At 41.2% G+C, this 16,358-nt stretch overlaps 1 protein-coding gene across 1 annotated transcript in view; it reads left to right on the forward strand.

Annotated features, from left to right (window-relative positions):
* Nucleotides 1–16,358, forward strand: part of LOC126248502 (protein unc-79 homolog) — an 875,350-nt gene that overhangs the window by 29,737 nt on the left and 829,255 nt on the right. The gene's annotated exons all lie outside the window — the stretch shown is intronic.

The raw sequence follows: 16,358 nt of genomic DNA on the forward strand, positions 1-16,358 counted from the left end.
AAATAAAGCTGAGTATATATATTTACTCTATTGACTTTTGCAATGGAGTCAGTGGTCAACAGGTACATAATTTGGAATCAATCTCTAAAACATATTTCTGCATTCATATTTTTTCTGTGTTTTGGTATGATGCTTTTTGAACAGTCACTTATCTGATGAATGATACTCCATATGCAAGTATCTCATGTATGAAAAGGAAAGTGTGAGACATTGAATATTGCAACTTAAATTTTAAATGGAATCTGCAGCAACATGAACTGAATTTAAAGAAGTAAAAACTATGTTTGAAGGGCCTCAAAATGAATAAGGGCAATGAAAACAATCATTGGATGTAAAGAAGAATGGTTTACCAAATATTTTCACCCCAGGGGGCTCACATCTCTCTTGTGAGCATGGGCTTGGGCACCACGGGGCCCCAGCGCATCCAACTCTACCTCCTCTTCCGTGCTGCAAATCTATACTTCTACTGTTTGTTTCTCCTTTGTGCCTTTCTATTGTATGGTCTTCTTGTTGCTGATCATGCTTGCATTTGGTTTATGATTTTGGACACAATTTTTTTTTTCCAGCACTTCATATAACTTTTCATACTTCACTACATGGTCCCCATTCCTCTTCCAAATTTTATGGAAGTGCAGATAGTGCAGGAAAGGTCACCCAATGCAGTGAACAGTCCACCTTTTGTCCCTTCCTGTCTTCATACCTTTCCTTTCTGGCAAAAGTAATATACCCAAAACCCAACATTGTAGCCATCTCATTGTGGGGTGAGTTGTCACAAGTACCTACACAGTTGCAGTCCCCTGACTACACAGGGATTACCGTATTGGTGTCAGAGCTCGGAAGTCCCCACTTATGCCAAAGAGTATGTGCTCATCATGACTGGGACACAGGGATTCTGGGCAACGGTTAACTGGCCAGGTTGCCGTTGTGTGGGTGGGTGGCACCCATGGGGAGAGCCCCCATTCAGAATGGGTGGCACCAAGGCAGATCACTCGCAAATTAAGCAGCTCAAACTTGGCCTGAGAAGTCTTCTCTGAAGAAAAGGATTACCAGAATGTGGGAATACATGACCCAACAACATTTCTTTCCCTGGCTACGCCATGGGAGGAATGTAGGGCCAAGAGACAAGGGGAGAGATAGTTCCCACAATACTTTGTTTGCTCTAGAACTGACAGGAATTCTGTTTTGGCCACAAAGTCATTATTCTTTGTTGAACATGTTCAGGAAAGGTTTGGAAAAGTAGCAGTAGTTTTGAAAAAGTGGTTCAGTTCTGATTAAACAGCATCCCCCACTCATTTCTGTAACTATCACATCCCATAACAGTCTCAGTGCTGTACAGGGTATCATTTTCCCCCACAACTTCATTTTACAGACCGATGACAAGCTTTGTGGCAATTTACCAATTTAGAGTGACCTGGTGTGCATTTTGTTTGTTGTGTCCAGTAGGGACCAAAGAACAATAAGGTTGATATTGGGGGTCTACATTTTGGGCCATGAAGATGACTAATTGCTTGTAAAGGTCAAAGTGATGGTATATCAGTGCAATGTGAAACCATATGCTCCCCCTCCCATGTGGTGCTAAAAATTCATGAAACTTAGGCACACGTTTTGCTTTGTAATGTCAGCCTCCTCTGTAGGGATTGTGGAAGTCAGTATCGCACAAACACTCCTCGTGCCCCTCCCTCCATCTGTGTCAGCTGTGGGGAGCACCATTTCCCCTGTTCACCGGGCTGACTCATATTTCAGGAGGCCAAGAAGACATATGGTCTTTTATATCCCGTAAATATGACAATGACTTTTGCTGTGGCTACAATGACAACATCCAATCTAGTCACAGAAACCTAGCACAACATGCTTACTACGTCAGGCCCTCATGGCCGCTTGACTGTACCCACTCCGCTGGTGGTTGAGGCCCCTCTCCTAATGTTTCCCCCACACCCACTTTGGGGGCATTGACTCCGCACTCACTGTGAACTTGGATTCCCAACTCCCAGCTGGAGAAGCAACACCCTCTTCCCATGTCTCTCACCAGGAAAGGGTCCCTCGGGATGCTCCCCTCCAAGGATTCTGCTGATCTGCAACCTGATACCAGCCGGTGACTAAAGGAGCCACAGGTTGATGATCATAGGCCTTTGTGTCCCTCCTCTGTCCCTGAAACTAGGACAGACAAGCCCTCTCAGACATCAAAATCTTGAAAGGAGAAGAAGACGAAGTAAGTTCTAGTGGTCCATGCCACAGGAGCCTGCATGTTCTGGTTGTGTACCTGAGACAAAAACTTCCTTGTGGCCCCTTTGGCACTGGATCCCCACCCCCCATACAGCCTGCTTCACAAATGATGTGGATGGATGCTGTATCCTTGCAGCCAGTGTCAGCAGGCAACCATGGGGCATGACCTGCCTCCACAGGATACTGATAGCATGATCCTCCACTAGAAATGTAGTGATTTTTTTCCACCAGCTGGTCAAGCTAAAACTTCTCTCTGTGTTGCCCTCCGGGAAACTTTGTTCTCACCATTGCAAACTGTTACGCTCTATCCTTGATGACCTGTGTGACAGTGGTGGTTTTCCAGTTATCCTCTCCCTTCCTCAGCATCACTCACCTGGACGTCCACCCAGATGGACTCTCAACAATGCTGACTAGGATGACTTTGTCTCTGCTATCACCCGTAGCACCCCATCATGTGGAGGTACTGATGTGATGGTCCAGAGTCCAGTCACAACCATTCTATTGGCAATAGACCTAGCGATCCCCTATTCCACCAGATCCCCCTGTTGGAAGATAGTACCTCAGTGGACTTTAGAAATCACCATGGCCAGTAGAGATCACAGATGGACTCTCCAATGCTATAAGTAGCATCCATGACTGGAGCACTCCATTCCCTTTAAATAGCTTTATTCCCAGGTCCATCACCTAATAAAATGACAGAAACAAGAATGCTGGGAATGGTATGTTACTACCACTGGACAGCATTTGCCTTCTTCCCAGGTTTTGGCAAAGGTTTGACACCTGTAGGGTCACAACTCCCCCACAGGTGTACCTGGCATCTCCCTAAATAGTGTTGTGTATACTAACCCATATGCTGTTGCCAAACATTTTCCTCTGCATTATGCTCGAACCTCTATGTCAGAGAATTACCAGCCTGCATTTTGTATTCTCAAACAGCAGTTGGAGCAGATTCACTTACCTTTCACTACACATTACCTGGAGCCATACAGTGCTCCACTGAGTGAATGCCAATTCCTCAAAGCCCTAGACTTATGCCCTGACATGGACCCAGGGCCAGACCACATCCAGAGCCACATGCTAAAACACCTATCAGTGGGTTGCCAATGACACATCCTTGCCATTTTCAACCATATCTGGAGTGAGTTCCCATCTCAAGCAAGCATGATCATCTTGACACTGAAACTGGGTACACACACTCCTGAGATGGGTGATCAACACCCAGTTAGTCTCACTAATGTTCTCTGCAAATTGCTGGAATGTGTGGTGAGCTGGCAGTGGTGTTGGTACCCTGAGTCTTGGGGTCTTTTTGCTTTTTCCCAAGGCTTTTCATGAAGGCAGTTCTACTGCTGACAGTTTTGTCTGTCTGGAGTCTACTATCTGATCAGCTTTTGCCTAGCATCAACACCTTTTCACGGTGTTCTTCAACTTGCAACAGTATTATGACACTACGTGACGTCATCACGTGAGTGGTGTCTCTGCGGCAGGCTCCCAATTTTTCTCCAGAACTTTTTGTCACACCATACTTTCTGGTTTAAAGTTGGTGCTTCCCACAAAACACCCCATATACAAGAAAATGAGATCCCACAGGGCTCTGTATTGAGAGTGCCCCTTTTTCTAGTGGCTATAATTAGTCTAGCTGCAGCTATGGGGTCTACAGTGTCACCCTCCCTGTATGCTGTTTTGCATTTACTATTGCTCCTCCACTGTAGGTGTTGTTGAACACCAGCTGCAGAGTGCCATATGAAACATGCAATCTTGGGCTCTCAGCCATGGCTCCTGGTTTACAGCTGCCAAGACATGCATCATGCATCATGCATTTCTGTTGCCATAGTACAGTCCATCCACAACCAGAACTCTACCTCAGCAATCAGTTGCTCAGTGTGGTGGAGTCTCATCAGTTTCTGGGGCTGTTCTTCGATGCCTGGTTGACATGACTTACCCATCTTCAAAAACTTAGGCAAATGTCACGGTCACACCTTAATATTCTTTGCTGCCTCAGTGATACCAGCTAGGGAACAGGCCATTCAACAGTTATGCAGCTGCCCGCATCTCATGGTCGTGCGGTAGCGTTCTCGCTTCCCACGCCCGGGTTCCCGGGTTCGATTCCCGGCGGGGTCAGGGATTTTCTCTGCCTTGTGATGGCTGGGTGTTGTGTGCTGTCCTTAGGTTAGTTAGGTTTAAGTAGTTCTAAGTTCTAGGGGACTTATGACCACAGCAGTTGAGTCCCATAGTGCTCAGAGCCATTTGAACCATTTTGAGTTATGCAGCTTTACAGAGCTCTGATTCTGTTCTGTCTAGATTATGGGAGAGTGGCTTATGCCTCATCATCACCTTCAGCATTGCACGTGCTGGACCCGATACATCATTGTGGGGTCTGACTTGCGATAGGTGCTTTTCAGACCAGTCCCATGAACAGCCTACTGGTGGAGGCTGAGGTCCATCCATTATAGATCAGATGCCAAAAAATGCTACTCAACTATGCAATATACATTTGCTGCTCCCCTGAGTGTCTGAACTGTCATGTCCTTTTTCCTGATAGGGGGATCCACCTCCCACAGTAGTGGCCCAGGACTGACGTCATGATCTCAGTTCGTATAGTGTGTCTCATCTAAACTCCAACTTCCCCTACTCTCATCTCTTGTCAGTGAGCAATCATGTACAACCTCATAGTGTATACCCCATCCTCGAATATGTCTCAACCTATCCTTTGGACTGAAAGACTCTGTTGACCCCTTGGTTTTTCACCATTTGTTTCTGGCCATCATTAATGGATTTCCAGGTTCAGAAGTGATATACAGTGACAACTCTATGTTCAGTGGATGAACTGATTTTGCCTACCACACTCAAGATTCATTGAGCTGCACACCCTGCTAAGAAGATGCAGTGTATTCACTGCAGCATTGGTGGCCATCGCTCGAGCCTTCAGTCACATTCATTCTTGCACTGGCGACACTTTCTTAATTGACAGTGACTCCCTTAGTAATCTTCTGGCTATCAACCACTGCTACCCTCAACACCCATTGGTTGTGACTATCCAGGATCTCCTTCCTGACCTCTGTCAAGCTTGATGGTCAGTCGCCTTTGGTCATGTTGGCATCCCATGGAACAAACATGCTGTCTGGCTGGTCAAGTTGGTTACCAGAATACCAACTTTGAAGATTGTGGTACTAGAACTGGCCCTTTACTCAACTCTACTCCACCAATTGTTGGAGGCTTGTAACATAGAATGGTGTGCTCTGATTTATCCAAAACTGTGAGCAACAAAGGGGACCATATCCACGTGGCAGTCTTCCTTCAAACTTCTCTCATGGAATGTGCCATTCTCTGTTGGCTTCACATTGGCCACACTTGGCTGACCAATTGCCATATCCTACAGTGTGAGGACTCAACCCCTGTGTTGGTGTGGTGTCCATAGTCTCCACACAACAATGACAGACAGCTTCAAAACCCCTGCCCCATTTGTTTACTTCTGTACTTTTTTGTCACTGGTACTTTCATTTTGGATGATACGTGGGAAATGTCACTCAGATACCCAAAGCATTTCTTGGTTTCCTGAAAACTTCTTTGGCAGTTTCGTATTGTTTTCTAGTATACAAAGTGTTTAGGAATCTGAAAAATCTATCTCCCTGTGGACATTGAAAAACTGTGACATTCTCCACTGCAATCAAAGTTGAGTAATATTTCTGTAGATCACTAACAATCAACTGCCATCCACAAGTATTAATGACTACTTTAAAATTGTTGCAAAGAGTAACATCAAACACCCAAATACAGAGCATGCTGTTTAGCAGAACAAAGGTTATTATAAAAAATCTGATTCAGTACTTATGCTATATAAGTTCTGTCATCTAAAGCCATCCCATATAAACAGTAAGGGTAAGAACACTCTCTTCTGCAGTTATTACTGTCATGCAATCCATTTGGGTCGGCTCTCCTCTAGTTCCACTGCTTCTCTTGTCTCTGTCCACTTTTCATTTCACTAATCGTTCTCCTTTCTTCATTCCTTCATTCTTCAGGACTTTGTACACCTGCAGTATTATTTGTTTGTTTTATATTCTCTTTGTTTGTTCCTTTACCTTCTTCTTCAGCCTTTTTCCTGGTTTGTCCATTGCTATTTTTCCTGTACCCATATTTTTTGTTTGCTTCCGCTCTTCTGTCTTGGAATCTGCCCCTCCCTTCTCTTTCCTGTAAGAGTTGTCCTTGTATTTGCTTCCATCTGTTCTGCTTTCCACCCCTCTCCATACTCAACACAGCCTTCTGCCATAATCAGATCCCCACCTTTCTTGCCACCTCACTCTCGTCAGCCTACAGTGCCATCTTAACCAGTAACATTGTTACATCAGAAGCCCATGCATGGTCTTTTTGTGAAGAGCAACTATAGTTGAGAAACACACGCAAACAGTTGTGTACTTTTTGTGTGTCTATTCATCCATCATTCAGCCTTTCTTATGATGAGGTGTGGCTTTTCCTCCCAATCATTCTTTGAATTGTCATTAGAGGCATATATAATGTCATCATAAAATAAATCTGCTTGACATTAAAACTTTGTCAGACTATGACTTGAACCTGGAAATTTCATGGCATGTCATTCTTTTATTTGCTCAACAGTAGATTGGTAATTTGTTTGAAATAGAGCATTTTTTAGCATTTAAAGAAACATCTATTTATGTAAAATTTTTCGTTTTCCCCTTGAGTATATATCTTCCTCGATTATGAATTATTATTGTGAGTTGTTTGATTGGAAGTTGAATTGGGCAGTGTTTTTGGATTATTCTAACATAAAAAAAAACTGAAATGACACTTGTGAACTACACTACTGGCCATTAAAATTGCTACACCATGAAGATGATGTGCTACAGACGCGAAATTTAACCAGTAGGAAGAAGGTGCTGTGATATGCAAATGATTAGCTTTTCAGAGCATTCACAGAAGGTTGGCGCCAGTGGCGACACCTACAACGTGCTGACATGAGGAAAGTTTCCAACCAATTTCTGATACACAAACAGCAGTTGACCGGCGTTGCCTGGTGAAACATTGTTGTGATGCCTCATGTAAGGAGGAGAAATGCGTACCATCACATTTCCGACTTTGATAAAAGTCAGATTGTAGCCTATCGCGATTGCGGTTTATCATATCGTGACATTGCTGCTCGCGTTGGTCGACATCCAATGACTGTTAGCAGAATACGGAATCGGTGGGTTCAGGAGGGTAATACGGAATGCCATGCTGGATCCCAACGGCCTTGTATCACTAGCAGGCTAGATGACAGGCATCTTATCCACATAGCTGTAACGGATTGTGCAGCCACGTCTCGATCCCTGAGTCAACAGATGGGGACATTTGCAAGACAACAAACATCTGCACGAACAGTTCGACGTTTGCAGCAACATGGACTATGAGCTCGGAGATCATGGCTGCAGTTACCCTTGATGCTGCATCACAGACAGGAGCACCTGTGATGGTATACTCAATGACAAACCTCGGTGCACGAATGGCAAAACATCATTTTTTCTAATGAATCCAGGCTCTGTTTACAGCATCATGATGTTCACATCCATGTTTGGTAACATCGCGGTGAACGCACATTGGAAGCGTGTATTCGTCGTCACCATACTGGCGTATCACCTGGCATGATGGTATGGAGTGGCATTAGTTACACGTCTCGGACACCTCTTGTTCACATTGACGGCACTTTGAACAGTGGACGTGTTACGACCTGTGGCTCTACCCTTCATTCGATCCCTGTGAAACCCTACATTTCAGCAGGATAATGCACGACCGCATGTTGCAGGTCCTGTACAGAAAATGTTCGACTGCTGCCTTGACCAGCACATTCTCCAGATCTCTCATCAATTTAAAACGTCTGGTCAATGGTGGCTGAGCAACTGGCTTCTCACGATACGCCAGTCACTACTCTTGATGAACTGTGGTATCGTGTTGAAGCTACATGGGCAGCTGTACCTGTACACGCTATCCAAGCTCTGTTTGACTCAATGCCCAGGCGTATCGAGGCCATTATAATGGCCAAAGGTGGTTGTTCTGGGTTCTGATTTCTCAGGATCTATGCTCCCAAATTGCGTCAAAATGTAATCACATGTCAGTTCTGGTATAATATATTTGTCCAATGAATACCTGTTTATCATCTGCACTTCTTCTTGTTGTAGCAATTTTAATGACCAGTAGTGTAAGTAACCAATTCAGGATTTTATGGCAATGCATGGCAAATTATAAGAGGCTTGTGATGAATTCTCTGCTGTACGTAGCCCGCTCAAGGGTTAACACAATGGTGCTTATCCATTAATGTGAAACTTTCACATTATACTGTTTAATACATCATGAAAAACTAACTGGTCATCATGAATATTGTCACATACTAATTTACGCATTATCTCAGAGAAATGCAGCAGTGGCAACATTATGCAGTAACTTGCTTACATGTGGACAGATACTACATAAGAGATGATGTTTCCCTGTCATGGTCATCAGTCCAATGAATTGCATCACTGAAAATGATGAGATCAAAAAATTGTGGCAAGAACCCAGTCAAGATTCATTGCTATGCCAGTGGTTTAAATGGATCCACCATACTTGCTACGTGTGTGACTGACATTCTGTTGGTGAAAGAATCACTGTGATGCGTTAGATTTTCAACAATATGCTCCTTCATACATTTCACAGATTTGCCTTTTGTTGACATCAACAAAAGGCAAACAATGCAGTACCATTCAGTGATTAAAACAAATTATATAATTTATGTTCTATGTTTATTTTGAATAAAAGTAATACACACAGAATAACTATGTTGCAACTTCTTTCTTTGTAACCCTTTTAGAAGTATTTTGGAAAACCCAGAATAACATGATACCATGCAGAAATTCACCTTTTCCAGTGTTTTTATATTTACACAAATGAAGAGAAATGTGGAACAGTGCACACAAATGTCAAAATGCACAGTGGTACTGTTACATTGATCAGTTGAATCCTGTGGCCACTAGAAATGATGGGAAGTGAAATGGCTATAAACTGCAGAGAAAATAAGTAAGGTACTGAGGTTAATCATGAGGATACACATTTGTAGAGGAGGACACTTGTCTTAGAAGACCATTCTAATCTTTATAAAGAACACTGTAATATATGTAAATGAGGTTAATCATAAGGAAACAAGTGAGAGTTTAGGGGACAGCTAAAGATGTCAGCCACAATAAGAATGAAAGTAACCATCCTTTGGCTAACTAACTTGTTTAACAATTGTGTAATACAAGGTGGAATTGCTCGTATATGATGAGGATCTGAGATTATTATTATTAAAAAAGGCAAATATAAATATTCAACTCAAATTTATAGGCTGATTTGTTTGTTAAATACCCGAGGAAAGCTGCTGATATGACTTACATAAGAGACTTACAGCACATAGGTCACTGAAAAGAATGAACGAAAACCAATAGTTTTCTGTAATGGAAAATTGATTTAACTGCACATTTCATATATTATAAGATGCCCAGAGTAAATATGTGATTGGAATGATGATTGATATTAATGCCACATACTATGGAACATAGTGGCCCACTCATTTCTCAGTGTGCACTGGAAGTGCCAAAACAGCTTGAGGGATCGCTGTCATAGTTGAGTAGTGCATTAAACTTCGCTGAAAGCTTTTATAGCTGACAGTGTAACGAAAGGGTTCCATGAAAGTCAAATTATGGTCAGATTTTCTGAAACATGATGACTTAACTGCTTCTGGATGCCATAAGAAATAGCTGTTTTGTTGTCAGAGTCGCCACATACAGAGACAGTCTTACTTTAATAACATCTAGGCAGGTGTGTCAGTTGACACAGTATACTGTGGAATAAATACAGAGGTGGTGCTCTAAAAATAAATTATAAGTAGAAAATATCAAGACATTGTAACTAATGTGGAAAGACAATGTATCCAGAACCAGAAACTCCACTGTAAGACTACATAACAAACTTTATTCAAGCACTGCCTGACAAAAAAGTACCAAAAAGTGGAGAAGGAAACAAAACGAAACATCACAGGTTGAGAGGCAATGTGATGATATTGTAGTGATTAGAAAATTGAGTTAAATTTACAAAGAACTCGGCAGTATGAGCTCGCGTATCAGTATGACATCACACCCTCTGGACTGCGTGAATGCACACACTGATTCCATTGGGAAGAGTGTCAGAAAGCTGTTGTATCCACTCCTGAGGCAAGCTGGTCCACAACAGTTGTAACTGGTCCTTGATATCCGGGGTATTGGCATTGGGACATAATTAACATCCAAGCTACATTTTCTTTTGGGGCAGATCTGGGGTGTCTTGTTGGCCACTGGAATAGCACATCACAGCACAGACAGTTCACAGAGACATGTGTCATATGTGGATGAGAATTGTCATGTTGGAAATGCTGTCACATGAGAGTTAATAAATGAGAACACAGGATGGCTGTACTGTACCATTTTGTTTTCAGAGTTCCCCTCAGCCACTACCAGCCATGACTTGAAGTCATGCCCAATCACTCCCCACACCATGACATCAATAACACTGCTGTGCCTCTCCAAAACGTTGTAATAACAGGATCTCTCACTAGATTGCTGCCATATTTCTCACTAGGTTGCCACCATATTCCATGACAATAATCATCTGGCATAGTGCAGAACCACAAGTCATCACAGAACACAATGCATCACCATCCATCAGTGGTCTGTGCTTTTTGATCGTGGAACCACTCCAAATGCAGCATTGTCTGGTGTTAATGGCAGCCTACACATGGGACAGTAATTCCATAGTCCAGCTGCTGCTATTTTCCGATCAGTGGTGTAGGATGACACAGAATTTTGCAGGGAGTCCATTACTTGTTCTCAGATGGCAGGTGTAGATGTGAAGGGGCCACGATGTACTTGGTGCACAATATGGTGACTCTCCTTTGTGGTGGTCATACAGAACCTTGACAATACCTATGCTTGCCCTCATGTTCCCATGCAGTCTACTATCGGACTATTGCCACATCCAAATGCCACACAAATCTGGATATTGCATGATTTTACCAGTCGGCCAAATGAAGACTCACATTGAATCCACTTTCAAATTCTGTCAGCTGCTGATAATACTGTCTCATATGGGCACGCAGCTTCTCCATGTCCATTGCACTGATCACCCTTCGTCTGAAGTGTTCATGCTCCTTATATGCCCTTGCCGGCCTGGTAACAACACTTTGCGCTGTTGATGTTTTTCCTGTCACAGAGAAATGCAACACCAATCATTTATACTCTTTGCCAATGGTGTGTATGTGTACAAATTTATGTTGACATCAGACCATATCTTCTGGGTGTTTCACTCTTTTTGTCAAGCTGTGTATATTGGGTCTATCTCAATGAAAATTCTCATATAACCACTGAAGTGAAGCAAGTAAAAAACTCTCCCCTGATTTGTGAAAACTATTCATAAAGTAACTTCTGATTTGATATAGCTTTTGTAATAGGAGAGATAGTGGCGCTGCTCTTGTGGTGGAATACACCCCAGACCAGCACGCTGTGACCAGTGGAGAATCAAAGCCATGTCTTTGTCCCTTGCCGAGCCACATGCTTTCAAAATTTGTGTTGCTATCACTGAGTGGAGGTGGTGGAAGACAATGGTGTCATATATTCAAAACTGGGCAAATCATTGTCCAAGATGAAGAGAAAAGTAGTTGACTAAGTATCTTAAATGCAAACCTTATTTGTTTAGTTGATGAAAGGGTTAGAGAAAACCGAAGATTCACAGTCTTTGAGCTTTGTATCCATTTTTTAAGATTAGACATACTCTTCTGCACAAAATGATTACTGAATATTTGGCTACTGGAAATTTAATACCAGGAGGGTGCCTTAACTAATTTCTGATGAACAAAATCCTCAGTGTATGACAACAGCACTGTCCTCTCTTGTGTGTTGCAAAAACTTTCCTCGGCAAAATTGTACAGGAGATGAGAAATGTGTCTAGTATGTGAATGCAGAAACAAAACTTCAGTGAGTGCAGTGGGGCCATACTTGATCACCAGAAAAACCTACAGTGTGTCTTAAAACAATTTCCAGCCTGAAACTCATGGCAGCTGTCTTCTGGGACAGAAGAGGAATTTTGTTAGTAGAGTTATTGGAGAGAAATGCCACAATTATGGCTGAAAGTTACTGTGACACACTAACAAACTTGAGAAGGGCCAGTCAAACAAAACATTGCGTCTTCAGCATGATTTTCCTTCACGACAGCCTCACCCGCATACAGTATGACTTACTGCAACCAAACTGCAAGAGTTCAAATTAGATGGATCACCCTCCCTACAGCACTGATTTGGTGCCTAGTGATTATTATCTCTTCATGCATGTGAGGGAATGACATGGCTCAAAGCATCTGAACATCATTGTTATATGTTGGTTTCAATTGCAATGGCAGAATTCTACAATTGTGGAATTCCAAAGCACATAAAATTCTGTTAAGTATATCTCAGTATCACTGGAAACTATGTGGAAAAATAAATTAGTGTGTGTACTTTCACAGTATCATAAAATAAATCCTGTAATTTCATTTTTTTAAAACTAAACGGAAATTCCTTTATAAATAACCCTCAAACTTTATTGCTACAATAGCAACTGACATTTCTGTTCTCCAGCGCATACAGTTAAAATATTTCATGATGTGATACTGATGGTCATAGCTAGCTTCAGAACAAGCAGCATTTTCAGGGAACCACAATAGAATACAGTAAATCATTAGGAAAATGGCATTCACCAAATGGGAATTTGCAACTGACTGGTGGCCTAATATGATGAAATGCAGGCATATACATTAATTGCTGCTAAGTGTGACAAAGAAAAAAGATTGGCCATCCCACACTAACAAAAGCCATAGTGTACTTTTTGATCAGACATGTGTCTGATCCATATTTTATGTTTAGGGTGTTTGGGCAAAACAAAAACCTATGTCAATGTGGGGCTGGTAAAAACTGCTGAACATATGAAACTTCCTGGCAGATTAAAACTGTGTGCCGGACCGAGACTCGAACTCAGGACCTTTGCCTTTCGCGTGCAAGTGCTCTACCCAAGTTTTAGTCTCAGTCCGGCACACAGTTTTGAAATGTGCCACGAAGTTTCATATCAGTTCACACTCTGCTGCAGAGTGAAAATCTCATTCTGCTGAACATATGGTTTTAAAATGTAGCAACTCAAAAGTAGCCAAAAATCTGCAGAATATTTTGATTTAAGAAAGCATGAGACAATTAAATAGGCAAAAAGCCAAGGTCTTGTAAAAATCCTTGGATAACATGCAAGATATTGAATTTAACTTACGATAGAATAAAATATAAAAGTGAAGCAGGCAAAAGGAATACAGACATAGAAAAATGAGATTAACAGAAAGTGAAAAGTAGGAATGACTAAAGGAGAATTGCAAAGCTGTAGAAGAATGTATGACTGTGTGAAAGATAGATGCTGTCTATATGGGAATAAAAGAGTCTTTTGGAGAAAAGTAAGGTACCTGTATGAATATTAAATAGCTCAGATGGCAAGCCAGTACTAAGTAAAGAAAGGATACTGAACAGTGGAAGGAATATGTCAGAGAGCAACACCAAGGAAATGAAATTGAAATCAATATTATGGAAAGGAACGAAGAAGTAGATGAAGATGAGATAGGAGATTTGATTGTGCAAGAAGAATTTAATGGAGCACTGAGGGACCTAAGATGAACAAGGCACGTGGAAAAAGACAACATTCTCTCATAATTATTGAAATGTTTGAGGGAACATACCATAACAGAGTTATTCCACCTAATATGCAAGATATATGAGACAGGTGAAATAACCTGAGACTTCAAGAAAACTGTAACAATTGCAGTTCCAATGAAGGCAGATGCTAATAGAAGTGAATATTTCTGAACCAACAGTTCAACTATTGCAGGATATTATATGAGAATGGAATGGCAGATAGAAGCTGAACTTGGAAAAGATCAGTTTTGTTTCCGGAGAAATGTAAAAACACACAAGGCAATGCAGACAACTTCTTTCAGGAGAAAAAAATGCAAATCTTCTATTAGCATTTGTAGATCTAGGGAAAGCTTTTGATGATATTGACTGGGATACACTCTTTGAAATGCTGAAAGTAGTAAGAAAAAACTGCAGGGAATGAAAGTTGTTCTGCAACTTGTACAGAAACCAGACTGCAGGTATAAGATGTGAAGGACTTCAAGGGGAAGCAGTAACTTAGAGGAGAGTGTAGCACAGTTGTAGCCTATCCACAATGTTATTCAGTCTGTAAATTGAACAAGCAGTAAAGGTTGTAGATGGTTCCCAGGAAACAGCAAAAGGTAGTGAAGATGTAAAACAAGGAATGATGAAAATGAGAGTACCTTGCAGAAGTAACTTCATTCATGGATAAGTTAAAACTTTAGCTATAAGTCAGGTCAAGTATTAATTTAATGTCTGAATTCTAGATGTATGTTTGCTGTAAATCGTGAGCAAATTTTGTAGTTGCTACAAAAGTTGACAACCTTGTGTAATTATAAATCACCATATAAATCTAGAGGATGAGTCCTCGGAGTTCTCTGCAATAAATAAATAAATTTCTTTCAGATTTTCCATCACTAATGATCACATCATTTATCAGATGTTATACATTTTCTTCATGTCTGCCTCCATCTCTTCCTGGTGAACCAGGAGACTTTTAACACTAACAAACATAGGGGAAAAAATGCTTCATCTACAACTACATGGCTAATCTGCAAATCACACTTAAGTGTCTGGCAGAAGGTTCGTCAAACTACATTAACACTAATTATCTATTATTTCACTCTCGAACAGAGTACAGAAACAAAAAAAACAAACAAACACCTACCTTTTTCAGTGCAAGCTCTGATTTCCCTTATTTTTTATGATTGTCGGTGTCAAAAAATATTTTCCAATTTGGAGGACATAACTGGTGATTTAAATGTAATGAGAAGATTCTGCTACAACACCTTTATTTTAATGATTTCCATCCCAAACCTTGAATTCTATCCATGATGCTCTCTCCCCTATTTCTCAATAATGCAAAACGTACTGCCTTTCTTTGAACTTTCTCAATGTACTCCATTAATCCTATCTGGTAAGGATCCCACACCATGCAGCAGTACTCCAAAAGAGGACAGACAAGAGTAGTGTAAGGCAGTCTCTTTAACTGATCTGTTGCATCTCATAAGTGTGCTGCCAATAAAATGCAGTATTTAGTTTGCCTTCCCCACAACATTTTCTATGTTTTCTTTCCAGTTTAAGTTATTTGCAGTTGTAATTCCAAGGTATTTAGTTGAATTTACAACCTTTAGATTTGATTGATTTATCATGTAACTGAAGTTTAACAGATTCCGTTTAGCACTCATGTGGATGGCCTCACTCTTTTCATTATTTAGGGTCAACTGCCAATTTTTGCACCATATGTGTATCTTATCTAAATCATTTTGCAATTGGTTTTGATCTTCTGATGACTTTACTAGATGATAAATGCTTGCATCATCTGCAAACAATCTAAGACGGCTACTCAGATTGTGTCTTAAATCATATAAGGAACAGCAGAGGGCCTATAACACTACCTTGGGGAACGTCGGAAATCACTTCTGTTTTTCTTGATGACATTCCATCAGTTGCTATGAACTGTGACCTCTCTAACAGGAAATCAGTAATCTAGTTGCATAACTGAGACGATACTCCATAAGCATGCAATTTGATTACTATCCGCTTGTGATGTATGGTGTCAAAAGCCTTCTGGAAATCTAAAAATATGGAATCAGTGTTAAATCCTTTGTCATTAGGATTCAACTCTTTGTATGAGAAATGAACTAGTTGTGTTTCACAAGAATGCTGTTTTCTAAATCTGTGTTGACTGTGTGTGAACAGACTGCTGTCTTTGAGATAATTCGTAATGTTTGAACATGCTATATGTTCCAAAATCCTGCTGCATGTCAGCGTTAATGATATGGGGTGTAATGTAGTGGATTACTCCTGTTGCCTTTCTTGAATATTGATGTGCAACTTCCAGTCTTTGGGTATGGATCTTTTGTTGAGTGACCAGTTGTATATCGTTTTTAAATATGGAGCTATTTCATCAGCATACTCTGAAAGTAAGGTAATTGGTAGACAG

This window comes from Schistocerca nitens, chromosome 3 (genome assembly GCF_023898315.1).
Source record: "Schistocerca nitens isolate TAMUIC-IGC-003100 chromosome 3, iqSchNite1.1, whole genome shotgun sequence".
NCBI classification, from domain to species: Eukaryota; Metazoa; Arthropoda; class Insecta; order Orthoptera; family Acrididae; genus Schistocerca; species Schistocerca nitens.